Source organism: Somniosus microcephalus, chromosome 18 (assembly GCF_052327205.1).
Source record: "Somniosus microcephalus isolate GS21.2 chromosome 18, FLI_Smic_1.0, whole genome shotgun sequence".
Taxonomy (NCBI): domain Eukaryota; kingdom Metazoa; phylum Chordata; class Chondrichthyes; order Squaliformes; family Somniosidae; genus Somniosus; species Somniosus microcephalus.
The window spans coordinates 34,129,992-34,146,302 of record NC_141004.1 but is presented as its reverse complement, the minus strand read 5'-3'; positions in this window follow the sequence as shown (position 1 = coordinate 34,146,302).

Below are 16,311 nucleotides of genomic sequence, written 5' to 3'. Positions count from 1 at the left end.
CCGAATACCAGCTGGTTGTATTGGTAGAGACCTTCATGGGTGTTGATTGTAAGGTATTTTTTTGATGCTTCTTCTACCTCCATTTGCAGATACGCCTGGGCCAGATCAATCTTAGTGAAGCGTTTCCCTCCAGATAGTGAGGCAAAAATATCTTCAATCCGCGGAAGTGGATATTGTACGGTGTGAAGGACCGGGTTCACTGTTACCATAAAGTCCCCACAGATGCGAACCTTCCTTGGTTCCCCAGGCGTGCTGCTCAACGACTTTTTCATCACAGGGACGATGGGTGTAGCCCACTCGCTCCAGTCTACCTTGGACAGTACACCTGAACGTTCCAGACTCTCCAGCTCTGCTTCGACGGCTGGGTGGATCACACAAGGTACCGGTCTGGCCTTAAAAAATTTTGGGCTTGCGTTTTCTTCAAATTTAATCGTCGCTGTCATGCCTTTTAGTGTTCCGAGTCCTTGCTGGAACACTTCTTTCGCGTCAGCTAGGATCTTTGACAGTCGCCCAGGTGTGACGTCGTCATCCTTTTTGTCAGCCACAGTCAGTGCCTGTATGGAATGCCAATCCAGTTGTATTTTCCGGATCCATTCACGTCCCAGTAATGGTGGTCCTCCATCTTGCAATACATACAGGTCTAGTTTTGGTGTTTCCTTACCGTTATATATAACAGTCACCCTTATTTTTCCTTTGGGGTAGACATTTTGCCCCGTGTACGTCTTCAAAATAATTTTTGTGTCTCTCAAGCGTATGTGTGAGAATAGCCGCTCGTAGTCCCATCGGTTTATGACTGTTAGGGCTGATCCTGTGTCCAATTCCATCTTTACCTGGACTCCTGCTATCTTGAGAGTGACCCAAATGGTTCGGTGATCCTTCGTTGTGATCATATTATGTAGTTTCAGACAACTCAGTTCCCTGCTTTCGGAGTCGTTATCACTCTTTTGTTCGTCTGAACTATTCTCCATCATCTTATGTACCTTCTTGTACTTTCCTTTGGTAGATTTCTTATTGCTGGTTCTCTTTCCCGACCTGCAGACTCGTGCTATGTGTCCTACTTTTCCACACTGTCTGCACACTTTGCCTTTGAACCAGCAATCATTCTGGTCGTGTGTTGTTCTGCCGCAGCGATAGCACTTCTTTGTTCCATATGACATTTCGTTTGTGCCATATTCTTGCGGTCTCTGTTGTATCTCTGCAGCACCCCGTGCTGCTGCTTCATATGATACCGCAATGCTGAAAGCCTTTTCCTGCGTAAGGTCCTTTTCAGATAAAAGCCGTTTCTGGGTTCCTTCACTTTGAAGCCCACACACAAACTTGTCCCTTAAGTTATCTGCCAGTCCCGCTCCAAACTGGCAGTGTTTCGATAGTTTGCGCAGTTCTGTTAAATAATCAGCATTGCTTTCATCCTTATGCTGGTTCCGTTTGTGAAACTGGAATCTTTCTGCTATCAGCAGCGTTGTGGGGTTTAAATGTCCCTGTAGTATCGTTACTATGTCTTCAAAACTCTTTTCCATTGGCTTCGTTGGGGTTACTAGTTTTCGTTATAAACCATACATCTTTGCACCCATTAAATTTAACAATACCGATGCTTTCTTGTCATCTGACACCTCATTTGCCTTGCAGTACACCTCTATTCGTTCGACATATGTAGTCCAATCTTTGACTTCATTGTCAAATGCGGTGATACTGCCACTCTTCGGCATTTTGGGTGTGGTTTAAAATGGCGTCTCCCAATGGCTTAAAATGGCATCTCCCGCGCTTTCCTTCCTCCCCCGCTGCTGCCAACGCCGCTCCCGGCGGTTCTCATGGCAATGGCGGCGCCCTGTAGGTTTTGCACGCTTCTCCTGCGCTGCTGCGAACGCCGCTCTCGGCGGTCCTCGTGGCAATGGCGGCGCCTCGTGGGTTTCTGCGCGTCTCTCTCTCCCTCTCTCTGACGCTGCTCGGCCCCTGAACATTGGCTGCTCCCTGTGCGCTCTGCCCTCTCTCTCTCTCCCCCGTCGATGCTGCTCCGTCCTTTGCTGTGCCGCTCGGTCGGGCTCTAGCCCGCCGCTGTCCGGGAAGGGTCTGCGCACTACCTGTTGCCAACCCGCTTCGCTGGACCACCTCGACTGGAAAGCCAAGCCTGGCTCTCGACAGCCTCCCCCACAATTCTCGAGACTCTGCTGGATGACTGTGCGGTTGCCCATGGTCGACGCCCGAGTCTCTGGCCTTTACCTCCAATCCACTGATCTCCAGGAACGAATCCCCGGGAGGTGATGCAGAGTTGCAGGTAGGTTCGAACTTGCCTCGTCGCCAATGTTATGTCCGTGTATAATGAGACACAGACTGCAGGAGAAACGGTACAACAGGTGTTTACTCAACGTGGCTCACAGTGGAACTGATCTGTACAGATTACTACTCAGTGCTATATACAGGTGTGGTCACTGCCGGTACTGCAGTATACATGAGCTGTAAAAGATAGTTCCCCTTAAAGGTATATACATTACAGTCTGGGACACCAGTCTGGCGCAGGATGAATGAATCGTGGCTGCTGCCTGGAGAGCGGGCATTGACGGCGAGGATGCGCTGTCTGGGGTCACACACCAACTGCACGTTCAGAGAATGGTAGCCTTTGCGGTTGTGGAACACCTCTGCATTTTGATGAGGTGCCCGCAATGCCACATGCATGCAGTCAATGACGCCCTGAACCATGCTATCCTAGCGAAGCCACATGCGCGTTCACGCTGTTTGTCTCAGGTCCTGGGGAATGAGATGTACTCCCTTCTCCTTCTGTAGAGAGCATATGTGACCTCTCAGGTGGAGCAATGGACAGTGGACTGGGAGATGTTCACAATATCCCCTGTTGAAGCCTGGAAGGAGCTGCTGGCGTAGAAATTGAGAGCGACTGTGACCTTCACTACCACCAACAGAGACGCCCTGGTCCTGAGATGAGGCTGGAGCTCTGGCTGCAGGAGGTGGCAGAGCTCTGTGACCAACTCCTTGCTGAAGCGGAGCCTTCTAAAACACTGCTCCTCAGACAGAGATATATGAGAATTGCTCCCGGAATACCCTGGGAGGGTAAGATCCCCTGTAGAGAGCCCTGTTGACCTCCTCCCTCTGGCCACATTTTCCACTCTCGCTCTCTGCCTCCACTGCCTCCGACGGTGAAGCTGGAGGGCGAGGCCCCGTGCCAGTACAGCCCCCATTAACGCTTGTAAATGTGATAGTACCAAAGGTAAGAGAAATGGGAACCTGATAAGTTTTGCTGATGACCAAAACTCCTTCAAGTAGAAAACCGTCAAATCTCTCCATTAGCCTCTCTCCCTCTCAACGTGCGTAGGCAGAATTGATTGCCGACAGGACAAAACAGGAAGCGCCCGCCTTTAAATAGTGCACCCCCAGCTCTCAGCCGACTGCAAACCATCCCCCTCTACCTGTCGTTCCTAGCGGCAGGCAGTGAGGCAGGGGGCGAGAATCAATTTCGGGTCCAGGGTGCTATTGGGGCAATGCGCGCTTGGATGACGTCACAATCTCCGGGCGCAGGAGATCGTGGTGGTAGTCTTTAGCTTCACCACTAACCGCCAGTTGAATTTTGTGGGCGGCGCTAATTCATTAATGCCCCATTGGAGGCGCTAACCAACCAAATTTTTCCCCCCATGTCTGTGAACCAAGGTGGATGTTGAGTAGCCATTGATCCAGCTTATTAGTGCACAGCATGAAAAGTACAATAAAAACTCCCACCTGACAGCTGATCACACTCCTAAAGAAGATGCTGTTGCTGACTGCCTTGTCAGCGCAGATTTAGCTTTCTAGAAATGGCAAGTTTCCAGCAAAGTTGGGATCTACTGGCACCTCACTGGTAGAACCTATCTCACCATTGACAGATTGCTTCTGTCATCTCTACTTGACCTGCCATCTATTCCATCAACATGGGTGGCGTTTATACTGTCTCACCTTGATCCTCAGAATCGGACCACGATGAGTCCCCACACCAGCAGCAGCAGGCACATCAGCAGGACCAACAACAACACCATCAACCTTCTCCGCAATCACCTGATGCTGCACAGGACAGAGAGCATCAGCGCAGGGCTGCACTGTGCCGGAGGTGATACCCCCAACACAGTGTATGGCAGAGGATGAGCTTCCGCAACATGACTGAACAGCAGTGCCAAAGGAGGCTCAGGCTATCGCAGATATTTGCACATTGCTGGATCAAGACCTGCAGCCCAGAGGAACGGGTGGACATGCCTTACCAGTGGCTGTCAAAGTCACCAGTGCCCTCAACTTCTTTGCCTCAGGCTCCATCCAGGGATCTGCAGCAGACATTTGCGGCATCTCGCAGTTGGCTGCCCACACAAGCATCTCAAAGGTCACTGATGCCCTGTTTGACAAGTTAGCCAATTATATCAACTTTGCCACTGATGAAGCCAGTGTTACTGAGCGGGTGCTGACCTTTGCCACTCTGGCTGTCTTCTCATGGGTGCAGGGCATCATCGACTGCACACTTGTGGCCATCAGGGCACCCCATCATCACCCAGGAGTCTTTGTCAACCACAAGGGCTTCCACTCCCTCAATGTGCAGCTCATCTGCAACCATAGGAAGATCATAATGCATGTGTGCACCAAATTCCCTGGCAATTGTCATGACTCTTTCGTCTTGTGCCAGTCCACCCTCCCTCAGCTCTTTGCTCCTCCAAACAGACTTTCTGGCTGGCTGCTTGGAGACAGGGGCTATCCACTGAAGACATGGCTCATGACACCGTTGAGGAGGCCAAGTACTGATGCCAAGGAGAGATACAATGAAAGCCACATTTCCACCAGATGTGTCATAGAGCAGACAATAGGCATGCTGAAAATGCACTTCAGATGCCTTGGCAGATCTGGAGCAGCCCTTCAGTACACACCAGAATCATTGTGGTCTGCTGTGCCCCGCACAACATAGCGCAGCAGCTAGCAATAGCGCTGCATGAGGAGCAAGGCACTGAGCGCACAGCCTCTTCAAAACCTTTCACAATTTTAAAGACCTCTATTCGGTCACCCCTCAGCCTTCTTTTTTCAAAGTTGGGAGCCTGATTTAAATTTAAGAGCTGCCGGCTGGGTTTCCCAAGGCCTGGGAAATCCGGCAGTGAAATGAAGATGGAAGCAGCTGCCTCCAACAGTTAAGTACTTTTTAAAAATACTCCCTATGGGCCAGGAGGAGTAGGAGTCCTCCCCCCGGCCCCTCAAGCAAACCTTTGGCCTCCCTCTGTCACTGCCGCAACTGGCCGACACCTCTCCCTCCAACAGCCGATCTCCAGCCTACCCCACGATCAGCCAATCCCCCAAGCTACAATCTTTCCCTCCCTCCCTCGCCATTGCCAGGCTCTGACCTCCCTCCCACAAAGCCCTGATCTCTCCCAGTTGCCGAGGACTGTCCCAAAGAGGTATTAGGCCCCATGATATTGATTGAGGGATAAATATTGGCCAGGGCATCGGGCTAACTCCCCTGTTCCTCTTCGAAATAATGCCATGGGATCTTTTACATCTACCTGAGAGAGCAGACGGAGCTTCGGTTTAACATCTCATCTGAAAAATGGCACCTCCGACAGTGCAGCACTCCCTCAGAACTGCACTGGAGTGTCAGCCTAGATTTTTGTGTTCAAGTCTCTGGCGTCTGACTCAGAGGCAAGGGCGCTCCCAACTGAGCCATGGTTGACACTCAAGTGCACTTCGGGCTCTTAATGAGCGTTCTCTTCCTGCCCGCCATATTGGAGGCTGAGCAGGCCACTTAGTGCCTGAATTTGAATCAAAAGGCTCTTTGACACTAAACAAAATAACATCAGGTGAGCTCCATACGTCTTGCCTAGCTGAGAGTTAATACGTCATGTAAGGTGTTCCTTCTCATGGAGAAGAAAATTGTGTGTTGCACAGCTCATATCATTTCAATCCCATGTCCAGCTGTTCGGTTACAAAGCAACATGAACCACAGTCCTGGAGAAGCCGCAATTGTCCCACTGTAACCAGAGGAGGCATCTGACGGTGAATAAACTGCAAGTGAAGAATATACTGTTTTCTTTTAATGAATCTTAGCCATTTATTTTCTGGCCTAATTACATATGGGCAATTACACAATTAAAAACTTCAATTAACTAAAGTTCAGTTCATTGCAAAGTTGCAAACCTTACTTGACAGGATTATTCATTATACAGTTGTTATGAGTATTGGTGTGATAAATCAAAATATTACCACTCATTTACTGCCTGTGACAACACATGATTTAACACTTTTGCAAGTTCAGTATTAATCACATTAGTAAATTAAACTATCCAATGTGCTATAACCTGAAATCATGTAAATCAGTTTAACAACCACAAATGAGCTATTTGAGCTTTGTCAACTATTGGAATATATTTTCCTTTAACAGCAACACAGAGAAATTTGAAAAACGTGCCTCTAAAAAGAAAATGGTTACAGTCAGCAGGGGAGTTTAAAATGTCAACCTACTAAATACCACATCAAACCAGAATCCTCAGACAAGGAGGTACCCATTATCGTTCATCTGGTAAAACAGTCCAACTGCCATGCTAGCAGACAATATCTTTCACCCAGGATTCTCCATAGCACTAACGTAGTTCCATACCTCAAAGAGAGTGGGGCAAATGAGCAGCAGAGGTCAGAGATTGTCCTTCAGTGCCCAATTTCCTCCTCCAGTCCCCAACTTGACTGCCTAGGCCCCCTGCCCTCCCAGAAGACAGAATGTCTCAAGAACTCAAGGCACAGAAAATGGCTTCTAGCCAGACTGGCTCAAGCTGGCTTCAAAGTGACCAATCTCTTTTTAATGATAGTTGCTTAGTTGGCTCTCTACAGTAATTTGATACTGCTCAGTCTACTGACTAGTTGTCTGCCACCATACACAGATAATGGAAATTCCCAAACCTCTAAAAGCCTGTTAGCATGTATGGCTGAGGGAAAGTTAAGTGTCATTCCTCTTGGATGATTGCCTTGTGGAGGATTTTAATCTTGAGGCTTCCCTCAGAAGTTGTGCAGCAACCATATGGTAGCTACATTCAATGTTTCCACTAAGCCACGTGGCCGCGCAGCGGTCTGGAGGTCCCGTGCAGGCCGCTCACCGGCTTTTCATTGGGCGAAACCACGTTTGCGCAACATTCTGAATGGGGCACGCAGCCGGTTAAAGGGACCGCGCACCATAAAAAATATTAGGGGGATCATTGGCTACATAACAAATACAAGCAGCAGTGAACATTATTACTTGTTTTAAGCTGTGCAAAATATATATTGTACTTACCTTTTTACTGAATCATGGTTAGTCACCTAGCACGCGTTGCGTTTTCTTAGGTGAAAAATACACGTTACTGTATTAAAAATATCAAATATTGGTTACACTCTGACAACATTATGCTTTCATCACCACAACAAATTCATAAAGATACAAGTTTGCCTAAAAATGGTCTTTAGTCTTTGCTGAACCCATCATTGGTAATTATTTCCAATAGTAATATAAACTATTAACTCAGTATTTCAGGAAGACGTATCAAGGATTTGTCTTTAATTGTTTTTCTTATAGAGTGGATATAAGTCAAATGGAATTCACATTTAGCAATGAAAAAATAATAGAATATAGTATCTGGGCTTACATGACCATTCCACAGTTTAATTATCTTATTTATTATTAGTTACTAGGGCAGTAACGCTTACCACCCATGATGAAGTCACAATGCCAAGCGTGATCTGGCAGTAGCACCACCCAAAGTTGAGTTCCTGCCCAAAATTCAATGTTCAACTGGTTTTTAATAGGGCCCAATAGTATGCACATAGTATGATTGCCCCCACCCTTGCCTCAAGTGTTTGTTAATCATCAGTGATGAAAACAATCTAAGACACCAAGCATCTGGATATAGTTTGTATTGCTTGGAAAACACCTACAAATTTGCAAGTGCCTCAATGGATCACAAAGAACACACGCAATCCCCTAAGTGATTTACCTGAAATAACTCGCCATTAGTGACGAATAATTATTTTTCTGGTCTACACAGTGAGCATCAGCAGAGGCATAATCAGTGTAATGAGCTGTGTGCCTTGCTTCTCATTAAATGTGCTATTTCGACAAGCTATCTGGACAATAACACTGGAAATACCAGGAACAGCTAATGTTTTTCCTAATGGATGGCAGTTAAAAAAGTTCTTTTTGCTGATCAGCTTCCATACATAAATATTTTTTGCACATTTATCTTGATAATAGCCTGTTAGTGTCCTTACTGGCGACCTTTTGCCCTTACAAGCAAAAAGGTTTCCATTGTATTATTGGGTTTTTAGTCGAAATAAAACCATGCACGCAAGTGATTAAGGTGTTTTCGAGTCAGTTGTGCTTTTGGAATAACTCCAACTGTTAATGTAAAACTATCTTCAGAAGCTGTTAAAGAGTTTTAACACTTTGGGAGGGGAAAACCACGCACTTAGCAGCTGATTGGAAATTAATTTTGGACCGAAACTCAATCTTGGATGGTATTACTGCCAGTCCACATTAGCATTGCGACCTAATCTTGGGTGGTAAGGTTCCTATCGTAATATCAAATAAGGTGATACATAAGCTGAGGGATGTCGTTATATTATGCAAGGTACTATTTTAAGAACATAAGAACATAAGAAATAGGAGCAGCAGTGGGTCATTCGGCCCCTCGAACCTGCTCCGCCATTCAATGAGATCATGGCTGATCTGATCTTGGCCTCAACTCCACTTCCCTGCCTGCTCCCCACGACCCTTTCATTAGAAAGATGCATTTTTTATGGCATACGTATGAGCACATTAAAAATTGAAAACCTTTCACGATTGCAGAGATTCGGCCCTTTTTTCAGGTTCTAAACAGCCTCCTAAGCCTGCAACATGGTGGTCAGGAAACCGCGCACATCTCCATCCGCCCACCATATTGGATAAGGTAGATGCGCTCATGGATGGAGCACAAGTCGGGAACATTTTAAGTACAGAATCATTTATTTAAATTAAGGTCCTGTGCATCTTGGAGGACCCATTTCTGATTTTTGAACACCTCAGTGCTTAACTCGCCACGTGCTGAGCTCGCACTGCACAAGGTGGTGCTAACCGGCAGGAAGGCCCTCCTACTTTGCTGAATGTGGAGCCAGGAGCAGCAGGAGTGCTCCTTCCAACCCCGCGTTAAAAGAACGTGGTCTGCTGCTACCCCTCCTTCCGCTGATCGCCACCGCTACACCCCTGTCAATCGCCACCAATTTATTGCCACCGGTGCTACCAATACCCTCAGCCAGCGATCGCTCGCCACCCCCCCCCCCGCAAACCCGAGGCCTGCAATCTCTACACTACTCCGAGGCCAGCGATCTCCTCCCCGAGATCCGTGATCTGTAGCCCCCCCTCCCCCACCGCCCCCAGGCCTGCAATCTCTAGCCCCCGAGGTCAGCGATCTCTCCCCCGAGGCCCAATCTCTACCCCTGAGACCCGATCTCTACCACCCCGAGGCCCAATCTCAAACCCCTCCGAGCCCCAATCTCTACCCCCTCCGATGCCCAATCTCTACCCCCCTGAGGCCCGATCTCTACCCCCTCCGATGCCCAATCTCTACCCCTCCAATGCCTGATCCTACCCCGCTGAGGCTCGATTTCTACCCCTCCGATGCCCGATCTCCACCCCCAAGGCCTGATCTGTACCCCCCTGAGGCCCGTGATATGTACCCCCCCTGAGACCCACATCTCTTTCCACCCCCACGAGGCCCGTGACCTCCCCCCCAAGGCCTGATTCTTTCCACACCCCCCCCCCACCCCACCCCCTTGAGCTTTCCATCCCTCCCTGGCCTTCACTTACCTGACGCTAGCAGCGGCGCAATCTTGGTTTGCTCATCGCTGGCAGGCTCCTCCCACCACAGTGGCTTGATTTTAACGCGGTCTGAGGCCTGGGGCCCAATATCGGGGGCAACTCAGACCTCACTATTCAGGTGCAGAGATTGCCCCCCACCTGCCCAAAAATGGATGCACCCAAATTTCTAGGCCGCTGAGCCTGATGTGCATGAATGATGGTTAAATGAGTTGAAACTTAAATTTTAAGACTGAAATAAAAAGTACACTGGTGTGGGTTTGCCGTTTCCTTGGGCCCTGAGTGTTTATGCTGATTTATGTCTATTTACGCCCATTTTAAGTTTGGGCACATTCTAATGAGATTGGGAGGATACTTGGACCTAACTTGACATCGGCAAAATAGGCGCAATATTGAGGAATCTCTGCTATGACTGAACTACCAAAACATAAATGCTTAATTTTTGTAATATTGATCATATCCAAAATAGGAAGTGTGCAATAGAACTATTGATACCCTCCCCCTCCCCAGCCACCGATCACTCCCATCCCCTGAAATAACGCACTGTACAATTTCTAAATTAACTTTTCTTCCAACTTGTTATGAAAATACAATTTTGGACGGGGTTCAAACATTGAAATGGAATTCCTTAGAATGTCAACAAGATCTACTGATGGTAAGTGCAGAGATTGGTAAATGAACTCAAATGCAAATCAATATTGAGTGGTACAACTTGGAGCTCCGAAAGCAGTGAGTAATAATAGTAAATAAACACCCATCATGATCTCTCCGCCCTCCAATGCCCTACAGCATTTGATCCTTGTACAGGAGAGATTTTTAAAAAAAGAACTCAGTAGTTCCTGGTGGAGTCCAGTAATTCTAAAGCAAACCAGTTCCAGCTCAACTGACATCTGAATTCAACTGCTTTTCCATGGTAAGTCTCACCAGTTCTTGGATAGGTCCCCAGGTGGAACTCTCAAGCAGAATAGTAGAACATGGGCTTGCACTCCTGATTCCTCAGCTGCTGAAGTCCTATTCTCAACTGTGCCAGAAGGGGGAGACGGTGAGCAGAGGACAGTTGTTTTCTCCACAGGAAGGAAGGGGGAATATTAATGGTTACCTTACCCTGGGCTGCTCTTGGCACACCCAGAAATGGGTTCAAAAGAAGCATTGTCAGAGAACGGGAAATACCTGACCTCCCTATTATCTGTTTTCCTTAGTACAGACTCCCGGTTTGAGTGGCTCTTCTTTCTGTTTTGCTCCTCTTTAATGCTAGAATCCATAACATAGGAATATTTTTCAGGTTCCTGCGAATTTGAGGAAAAGTCACTTATCTACTTCTTTGTGACAAGATCAAAGGCAATATTTCTAGAGGACTGGAAAACCGAAAGAGAGAAGGAAAAATAACTATTGAAAATAGATTCCCCCCCCCCCCCACCCTTGTTTAATGTTTAATTTCTACATTTGTATAGAATGATTTGGATAACCACTGAAATAATAGCTGGCCAGTAAAGAGCTACAGAAATATATCAGTCTCCATAAATGTTTTCTAACAATCAATTTGTGACTGTCCTTGTTTGGTGGGGGAGGAGGTAAGTGGGGTACCTTTGGGGTTGAGGGGGGCTCCAAGATGATATACCTGTCATTGGAGCTTTGAGGCCAAGGCAACCTTCTGCGATCCAATGCCTAAGCCATGCAAGTCTGCAATACTGAAGATTGATCAGCCAGCCAAACTCAACAACAGCTTAGGCTAGGGTAGGATTGTGAGTGGAATACAATCCTGGTTAACAAAATATTCAAGAGAGACAGAGTAGGATAAAATGGAGGATGAATAGCAGTGTTAATGAAAGATTCCAATAAAGCACTAGAACATGGGGATGATCTACGGGATGGTGCAAAAGGTGATTATTTTTGTTGGAGTTCAGGCATAGGAAACATAGAACATAGAAAAATAGGAGCAGGAGTAGGCCTTTCGGCCCTTCGAGACTGCTCCGCCATTCAATATGATCATGGCTGATCCTCTATCTCAATACCATATTCCCGCTCTCTCCCCATACCCCTTGATGCCTTTTGTGTCTACAAATCTATCTATCTCCTTCTTAAATATAATCAGTGACTTGGCCTGCCCAGCATTCTGTGGTAGAGAATTCCACAGGTTCACCACCCTCTGAGTGAAGAAATTTCTCCTCATCTCAGTCCTAAATGTCCTATCCCGTATCCTGAGACTGTGACCCCTCGTTCTAGACCCCCCAGCCAGGGGAAACATCCTCCCTGCATCCAGTCTGTCTAGCCCTGCCAGAATTTTATATGTTTCAATGAGATCCCCTCTCATTCTTCTAAACTCTAGTGAATACAAGCCTAGGATAAAGGAACAGTCCCTTTATTGTGCTTATATTACAGACCACCAAATAAGGAAAAGGAAATAGAGGAAAAGCTATGTAGATGAATTAGAGAAAATGCAAGAGCAAAAGGATCATCATAATGGGTGACTTTAATTATCCAAAAATAGACTATCTCTGTAATCTCCTCCAGCCCCATAACCCCTCGAGATATCTGCACTCCTCTAATTCTGCCCTCTTGAGCATCCCTGATTATAATCACTCAACCATTGGTGGCCGTGCCTTCTGTTGCCTAGGCCCTAAGCTCTGGAATTCCCTCCCTAAACCTCTTCGCCTCTCTACCTCTCTCTCCTCCTTTAAGACGCTCCTTAAAACCTACCTCTTTGACCAAGCTTTTGGTGATCTGCCCTAATTTCTCCTTATATGGCTCGGTGTCAATTTTTTTTGTCTTATAATACTCCTGTCGAGCGCCTTGGGATGTTTTACTACGTTAAAAGCACTATATAAATACAAGTTATTGTTGTTGTAAGAGTATTGTGTATAGCAAAGAGGAGAGGGATTTCAACAATATGTTTTGAGACCAACATAAAGGAAACTGTACTGAAACTATTGAATTGAGCAAGTAGGTAATATGAGGGTGGGGGAATATCTAGAAGACATTTACAATAGCAAAATTAGGTTTTGATATCAAAATTGAAAAGAAGAGGAAACAGTCACAGATAAAAAGTACCTGGCTGGAAAAAACATACCCAATTTCAATTAGATTAGAAGGGAAACAGCCCAGATAAACTGAAAAGAAAAATTGGCAAATAAGACAGTGAACAAACAATGGGAACCTTCAAGCAAGAGATGATAAGGGTATAGACGAAACATATTCCTACAGGGAACAAAGGTGATGAAGCAAAATCTGGAGTTTCCTGGATGATAAAAGAAATTTAAATCAAAATGTGACTTAAAAAAGAGGCAAAGGACAAATCTAGGGCTAATAATATAAAAGAAAATCATAACCAATTAATAGAGGGGGAAAAAAGCAATTGGAACGCTTAAGAGGAGGTATGAAGAAAGATTGGCAGAAAACAGAGATAGTGAAGGATTTTATACTCACATAAAAAGTTAAAAAAAATACAGGAAACTTTCGATTAACTGGCACCTAAATAACCAGAAATGTCGGTTCACCGGCAAAATTCAGGAGTAGGTTCAGGTAACTTTTATTACTTGCTTTCCTCCATGTGTTGCTGTGCAAGGGTGTGGCTACAGCTGTTGCTAAGCTACAGAGACGTTTGCAACTTGTGGCCATTGTTTTGCAGCTGGGTTTGTTGCTTTATACGGAGCTCTCAGCTCCGTATCTTTTACTATAGTGTTCAGTTATCCAGAATTTTTGATGAACCGGCACCACGTCGGTCCCGTCCGTGCCGGATAAAAAAAAGTTTCCTGTAAATCTATGAGAAACACTAGTTCAGGCCCAGCTGGAGTACTGTGTTCAATTCTGAGCACCACACTTTAGGAAGGACGTGAAGGCTTTGGAGAGGCACCAGAAGAGATTTACTAGAATGGTTCCAGGAATGAGGGATTACAGTTAAGTGGAGAGACTGGAGAAGCTGGGATTGTTCTCCTTAGAGCAGAGAAGGCTAAGAGGAGATTTGATAGAGGGTGTTTAAAATCATGAAGGCTGCGATTTTCTCATCTGTGTTGGGTTGGGGGCAGGTCAGCTGGTTTACGGGTTCCAGTCCCGCCCCCAGCTACCTCCGCTCTACAGACGTGATTTTCCCTTGATTGGCCTTGTTAAGCCCACCCTACCAGCCAATTAACAGGAAGCGGGTCTGATGACGCATCATCTGCTGGTTTCCTTAAAGGGACCATGCACAATTTTATTTTGAGAGTTGATTTTTCAGTGTTTGACAGCATTGAGGTCCTGCAAACACTGACAATCAATGCACAAAGGTGAACTCTTGCACCCAGGGTCTCCAATGACTCCCTCGATATGCCTATGGAGGGAGTCACAGCATGCAGGGAGGTTCTCTTCCCTTCCAAGGGTGGAAGAGACCTCCCCAGGACACCAACTTACCTTACACCTCCACCCAACCCTTTCTATCTACTTTATCATTTCCCCATCTCACTAGCCACCCCTCATACTCACCCTCATTCTACTGCAAGCATAACAACTAACAACACACAAGGGTGGGCACTTGAGAGGTTTAGCCAATGTCCATATGAAGTTTCTGGTAATGTGTTGTCATACAGTGAAATCTCTTTTTCAAAAAGTGCCCCTTATTGGACAGATCTGACGCACATTGAGAAGTGTCTTACTGCGTTCCAGTGATTGTTCAGTCATAACTTCCCCCCCACCCCCGCCCCACTATAGTGATGTGTGTGCATGGAATGGCTTGGACATTAAAGGGATGCTTCATGGTACTGGTGTGAGATGGTGTCAACCTGGCGCATCATGTGGCAGCCAGGGTTTACAGCATCAAGTGAAGATAGTCTGGCCATGGTGATGCCATCGCTGGCCTCCCGGCCAGCAATTTTGTCAGGGGCTGATGCCCTGTGTCCAGTGCAGCATCAGGTGATGGCGACGAAGGTTGGTGATGAGATTGGTGATGTTGATGTTGGGGATGAATGTGGAAGGATTCGGAGGACCAAGGTCTGATTGTTTCATTGGCTCCGATGTTGCTGAAATAGATGGTAGCTACAGGTGAGATGACAGAAGCAATCTGTCACTGGTGAAAGAGGTTCTCCCAATGAGGTTGCACTGGACATACAGTTGGATGTAAAAACTTGTAAGCTAAAGAAATCTGATTATGTATTAAAAATGCAGTAACCAACATTTTCTTTGCTCTGAAATGCACCTTCTCCTCGTCTTAGGCAGTCCCTCGGAACTGAGGATGACTTGCTTCCACATTAAAATGAGTTCTCAGGTGACTGATGAGTCCGATGCGGGAACTACATTCTCTGTCACAGGTGGGGCAGACGGTGGTTGAAGGGGCGGGTGGGTGTGGTGCTGGGGTTGAAGTGCGCTCCTTGTGCTGCTTTTGCTTGGCTTCCGCTTTCTCCCAGCGAAGAGACTCGAGGTGTTCGGTGCCTTCCCGGATGCTTCTCCTCCACTTTGTGTGGTCGTGGGCCAGGGACTCCCAGGTGTTGGTGGGGATGTTGCACTTTTTCAAGGAGGCTTTGAGGGTGTCCTTGAAGCATTTCCTCTGCCCACCTGGGACTCTCTTGCCGTGTCGGAGCTCCGAGTAGAGCCCTTGTTTTGGGAGTCTCGTATCGGGCATGCGGACAATGTGACCCGTCCATCGGAGCTGATCGAGCGTGGTCAAAGCATCGATGCTGAGGATGTTGGCCTGAGCAAGAACACTGACGTTGGTGCACCTATCCTGCCTATGGATTTGCAGGATCTTGCGGAGGCAGCATTGGTGGTACCTCTCCAGTGCTTTGAGGTGCCTGCTGTCCATGTCTCTGAGGCATACAGCAGGGCGGGTATCACTGCTACTCTGTAGACCATGAGGTTAGTGCCGGGTTTGAGGTCCTGGTCTTCAAACACTTTCTTCCTCAGGCGACCGAAGGCTGCACTGGCACACTGAAGGCAGTGTTGGACGTCGTCATCGACGTCTGCCCTTGTTGACAGTAGGCTCCCGAGGTATGGAAAGTGGTCCACGTTGTCCAAGGCCTTGTCGTGGATTTTGATAATCGGGGGACAGTACTGTGTGGTGGGGGCAGGTTGATAGAGGACCTTTGTCTTACGGATGTTTAGTGTAAGGCCCATGCTCTCGTACGCTTCGGTGAAGGTGTTGACGATGGTTTGGAGTTCGTCCTCCGAGTGAGCGCAGACGCAAGCGTCGTCTGCATACTGTAATTCGATGACAGAGGATGGGATGACCTTGGATCTGGACTGGAGGCAACGGAGGTTGAACAGTTTCCCGTTTGTTCTGTAAATTAGCTCCACTCCAGTGGGGAGCTTAATGAGGGTGAGATGGAGCATTGCAGCAAGGAAGATCGAGAAGAGCGTTGGTGCGATGACACAGCCTTGCTTGACCCCGGTCCATACGTGAATTGTGTCTGTGGTGGAACCATTGGTCAGGATCACGGCTTGCATGTCGTCGTGAAGCAGGCGGAGGATGGTGACAAACTTTTGAGGGCAGCCGAATTTGAGGAGGACACTCCATAATCCCTCACGGT